Source organism: Athene cunicularia (genome assembly GCF_003259725.1).
Source record: "Athene cunicularia isolate RWA chromosome 2 unlocalized genomic scaffold, athCun1 chr2_part1, whole genome shotgun sequence".
Taxonomy (NCBI): Eukaryota; Metazoa; Chordata; class Aves; order Strigiformes; family Strigidae; genus Athene; species Athene cunicularia.
Window position 1 is genome coordinate 9959492 of NW_020799095.1, and position 6020 is coordinate 9965511.

Below are 6020 nucleotides of genomic sequence, written 5' to 3' on the forward strand. Positions count from 1 at the left end.
AATTTGCCTTTAACCAGAGAGCCAGTTCTGTGTCTTCTGCATACAAAATTTGTGGTTGTGCTTCCGATGACTCAAGAGTGTTATTTAGTTCCCACCCATGATGCTCATTGTTTATGGCCCTGGATTTGTTACCTAATCAACTTCATATGCACTTAATTTCACTTTGGAATAACTTACTTTTCACAAAATCTCTGCATTACATCGAATATTTCTGTGTTTACCCCAGGAACCAGTCAGAGTGTGATCAGCTTTTCAAGCTTCATCCGATTATTATTAGTTGGTTGAAAAAATTAAACAGCTGTTTGTTCTTTGCCAAAACATTTCTCATGCAATTTATTTTAGGGGAGAACTATTTTAAATAGTGTATTCTTCTTTCAGAAGTCCCAGTATTGTGTAAGATTTTAAAGAATCATTCATATGCACTATTATGTGTGTTGGTTTAGTACAGACACAGCCAAAGCACAGAAGTCAGTTCCTCTCCAACTTCATGCTTTAACGTAAAACCAGTGCTAGACTTCATTCTCCACATTCCAGATTCTCAATATGCCACCTGAAAATAAATCCATTTTAAACGTGTAGTTAGTCTACTTAAGGTAAAATTCTTTCCCATATCAGGAAAAGGAATTATCAGAATATGAGATAAAAAGTAATTTTGGAGCTATGAAAATTACGAGCCTGATTCTCAATATCTCTTCTTCTTATGGATTCTCTGATGTCTAAGAAAATATGAGTTTATTAGTCCTGCTTTCAGTTGCGGTACTAACAGTTTCTTTCTTTTTCTCTATTCTTCTCATCTGCTTATTTTTGTAATAAAAGCACAATCCTAGGTTCATCTAAGATTCTCTCACTAGAAGGCAAGAGAAGTGTGAGAGGCAGAGTACATCAAATGCATGGAAATGCATTAAGTAGAGCTGCCTGCAAAGTAAGGTTTTCAGTTCACAGTGAATTTCCTCTTTTTGATTTTTTTTAAAATCTGAATTTTTTTTTTATTCTCCTCAAAGCAGATGGCCCCTGGGCCTTGCTCACTGAAACAGGTTAATGTCATGGTTAATAGCTTTGCTGCCCACAGCAGCAATACAAAGGACCAAAACCTCCCTTCCAGAAGCACCTGCCAGGCACTGTGGCTCTGTGCAGCCATCCCAGGTAGACACATCTGGGAGCCTCCCCACACCACTGGGAGTTAGAGCCTTCCCTGGAGCTGTGACCTGGGGCTCTGGAGGACAAACATCCAAATATGAGGGACTCGACACATCTTGACTCTGTGGCTTTGGGACAGACTCACTACCCAGACAGCCACCAGGCTCTGGGAACTCTCTAAGACCAGGGTGCTAGCACAGAATATTCTTATTTTTCAGACCATTTCAACACGAAGACACTGAACTATGCAGATCAATACCAATATCATGATGGCCCATGACATGGTAGGGAGCCGCTTAAGAATGAAGAATAGGTGCTTAAAAGTGGACCTGAAAAAGACAGAGTTGATGTTGCTGGGCTGAGGAATGATTTCTGAAACATTCTTAACATTGAGTTGGAGAAAGACCCATTCTTCTCCAACTCTATCCACACTTTAAAGATGCACTGGAATTTCTGTCTGACATCAAACTCTCAGAATAGCAACAGCCACAAGGCAAGTTTTCTGCCAAGTGGCTACAAATAAGTCCATCCGATCAGACAATGTCCTGACCTTGACTGCTCATGCCTGCAATACATCTTGGCAAGACCATAGCCCATGATACACCTGGCACAACCTTCAATACTTAGAAACTCCAGCTAATATAAGGTGTTGCATTTTATACGAGTGTCAGAAGAAACTACTACCATCAGCAACTGGTAGTGTTGTCTAGCTCTGCCTTCTTTGTGCCACACACTCCAGTCATTCCCCTTATCCACTACTGATTTCAGTTTCAGCTTTTGGATCTTAACTTCAAGTTGCTCAATGGGCTGGGTCCAGGTTATCTGAAAAAAACACCTAAACCTCCAGGAAAAAGACAGTTGTTGACAACTATTCTCCTGTGCACAGTGGAACTATCTAAGGTAAGATAAGCACATCTGACCTGAGACTGGAGTGATCAGCCCCCCCAAAAAAACTTCCCACCATCTGTTTCAAGCATAAACTGAATTTCTTAGGCCTTCTCTTCTCTAATTGTAAACACATAGTAATGCATGGCTTTTCAAACCAAACAAAACTAAATACATAAGAGAAATCATTAAAAAACAATTGCCCCTGAAGAGTCTTCCACTCTTCCTGACCTACCGCTTGTGGAAGATGAGTGAACAACCACCGTATTGTTGATAGCAGTAGTCCTGTAAATACGCTAGCGGAAGGCTTTCAGAGACTGATGATTAGATCAGATCATGTGTACAGCAGAACAGAATTCCCAAGTTAATAGCAAGTGCCTTTCCCCAAAGCACTCAGCATTTCCCCTCTAGAAGCTGACACCTGGGTACCACTTTCACACAGCGATATCACAGGTGAGCATTCTGGGAAATAACATAACAAGAAGCCCGAAAAACACTTCAGAACTCTTATATCAAACACTGGCAAATTGTTTTTGAACCAGAATACAATGTACCCAGCCCAGATAGGCTTGCTTTTGCTGTAACCTTAGTGTGCTCATTTCCATGTAAATACACAGAAAGTTCTTCACCTTGGAGCTATTTCAAAGGGGGTTTTGTATCTGGAATGTAGGTATAGAGTGAAAGCTCTGGGTGCGCTTGTAAATCATTTGTGCTAAATGATCTGTGCAAACCTCAGACATACAGAGGTTTTCCTCAGTGGAAAACAAAATAAAATGCTCTTATTTTGGTATGCAGCATTACATTACCAAATCCATACCTAGGACCAACTTTTGGAGGACTTGGGGGATACACAGTACTTTGGAAACACTGTAACACAGTGGCTGTAGCTAGGGGCTTGAAAGTCCTAATTCAGGGTAAGACCACCCCTGGGAAAATTCTGGTCATGTCAGCTGTGATGAACGTCACCCATAGCCACCGATCTGCAAAGGAATTGCAAAGCCGCTTTCAACTCTCAAACTGCTTCCTACACTGATCCTTGCAAAGATGCCATCGATCCAATATAAGCTGGAAAGCATCCTTGGCAAAATTTGTGGGCCTGTGTCCCTTTGCACCAAGCCGCGGAGTGGCAAGATGGTGCAACAGCCCAACCTGCCACAGGCATCAGCTGCACCTCCAGCTGGGAATAAACAGGCAGGGTTGCATGTTGTTCTCTCCCCCAGTCCCCCACTTTGCCATGCCACGCAATGTCAACATGCTGCTGTACATAGGGTCAGACCTACGTGCTTTTAACTAAAACAACAGAAAACATTGTAGGAGCGATGAAAATTATTTTCTGATGCGTTTTGCTTTAAGAGAAAAAATAGTATCCTTATAGAGTCAACCATCTTCTAAATCTTACACTCTACTATTTCTGCTTAATTTTCTCCCACCTAAATGGCAGCTATGCTTTAAAACACCAAGTACCATATACTTAACAAATTATAAAGTCAATCTTCATCATTTCTCTTCTCATACATTGATCAGAGATGGTTTCAACACAGAAGGATATATATATGGGAGGTAACCTAGGTCTTCCTCCAACAAAGCACTTAAGCATACACTTCAGCATGTCAGCATCCCAGCTGAAGACAGTGGGATATATTTCAAGCTATGAACATTTCACAATTTTATTGAAATTCAAAGACAAATAAAAAATGAACATGCAGCAGAAAAAAAAAATCCTTATAATTGATGCTATGGCAGTACCTTCTACTGAAATTCCATAGAATTAGGAAAATACTTTATTTTGTTAATTCAGCAATGTTCCTTTTGGAGGCAGTGACAAAAAAAAAAAAAAAAAGCTTTATTAGAGCATAAATTTGACCCAGCTCCATTTAAACGGAAGCAAAACCTCTTTTTTCCTTCAGTGGAAATGGAGTTCAGTGATAAAATATAAGCCTTTTTCTAATTGAAGCATGATCCCAAAAAACAAGTCCTGACAGTGGAATCAGAAGATGTTGTCACATCTTAGTATTTAGTTATCCGTAAGTATACACATGTCAGGAAATCAGGTTCTAATGTCCTTTACAACTGCCATGCAGAGCCCTTACACTTCCAGGATGTATCAGTGTGCCTCTGACATTTGTTTAAGGGTCAAATAAACACTGGTACTGTTATTTACATCCATTTAGAAAGTTCTTAGATGATGTTTCCAGCAATACTTGGGTTTTGTTTTGTGGTCGGAATGGGGTTTTTTTTCACAAAAATGTTGGATTTTACTATCTTTTTAATGGGTTTTCCTCTTCTCATTATATTTCTGGTGCCACTATTTTACCAGATATCTGAAATACTTCTACACTAATAAGAAGTACTGGTTGTCCTGGGACAACATCCAGAAAAGATACATTCATTTAGGGAGGTTTGAAATATCACAGCACTTCCCAAAAATGCAAGCTAGTCATTGTATCCACCTTGGTAATGGCAAGCCTGGAAAAGCTGATAGTGGATTTACAAAAAGGAATATATCGCCATACTTTAGCATGGCTACAACTAGGACAAAAAAAGGTAGCATTTTGGTTTCTATGTCCAGAAAATGCTGGCAAATAGATAACAAAATGGTGCAATACTGAAGTATCTAAACATGTTAATTAGCCACACCGTAGAGAATGAGGCCTCCTCTAGTGTTCATTCACCTTCAGACGGCTTGTTTGCCTTCCTTATGTCCACGACTGGTAAAACATTAGGGGGACTGCGTGGCAGGTCAGAAAGTAACTATTGAGCAGGGATTTCTGCTGATGGTAGGGGTTTGTAAATGCTCAAGGCACTGGCACAACCAACTCGTGTAAATGGCAACCTTGGCTCCACATTTTAATTATTTTGAAATAAAAGCATTTTAAGTTCCAGTAAGTAACACGATGTGAGGAAAGGGATGCTAGAAACAATCAACACACACACACAAATCATTTAGCTATGTACAGTAACATTCAGTCTCGACAGAATTAAATATTCATAAACTCAAGGGAGATGAAATTCTGTGTTCATCTGTCACAATATGTAAACCAGCAGTTATCATTTCTGAAATAAAGCCCTAGTATGCACCTTATTAAAATGTACAGGCCCTGTTTCAGTGATCAGTCATTGATACTCTCTTGAATTAAAAACAGTCGGACAGAATTTACCAAACAGTAACGAACCTAGAAGTATGGGGGGTAAATACTACAAACTCGGGGTCTCCAGTTAAAGATGCCATTTTTTCAAAATGCCTTGTATTCCTCACGATAATTGCAACTCTAGTCATGCCAATATGCGGTGTTACATAGCTGTTGCATTAATTTATTGCATTGCTGGTTTACATTCCTTCATTGTGTTACTGTTCTCTTACACAGCTGTAGCAAAACCAAACTATAGTAAAACTAGTTGAAGAAACACGGCTGAAATCCAGTACATGGCAACACTTGTGTTTTTTTCATTTACGCTAGGCTTATAATCTGTTGGGGGGGGGGCTCTGTCCATTCAGAGAATTGCTCAGATTTCAATGAAAAACGAACGGATGTGTTTTACGGTCTGGCACACGCGGATCACTCCTTGCAACAATCACCGTATTGGGCTGAAACTTGGACACAAATGTCCCTGCCTATCGCCGACCTACAGCCACAGCCGAATTCGTCGGCTTCAGTTTGGTAAAGCCACGCCGAGAAAAATGAATGGAAATGAAGACAGTGCCCACAGACAAAAGCACCGATCAATGCACTCCGCTGACATTATCTTAACGGCAACCTTTTTCCATGCCATTCTGCCTACTTTCCGATTCTTCCAGCGGCAGACATGTCCGCGCTAAAGGCTGCGATCTGACCCATTTCTCGCCGAACTCCGTCACCCCCGGGTTCTCCCTCGGCAGCGAGCAGCCGGCGTCCCCCGGTCCACAATGACACAGCAGGGCTGGAGGGACACGGCGCCGGGCTCCTTCCCGCGGGTGCCCGGAGAACCGAGGCGCGGGGCGGCGGGGAGCGGCGGGGAGC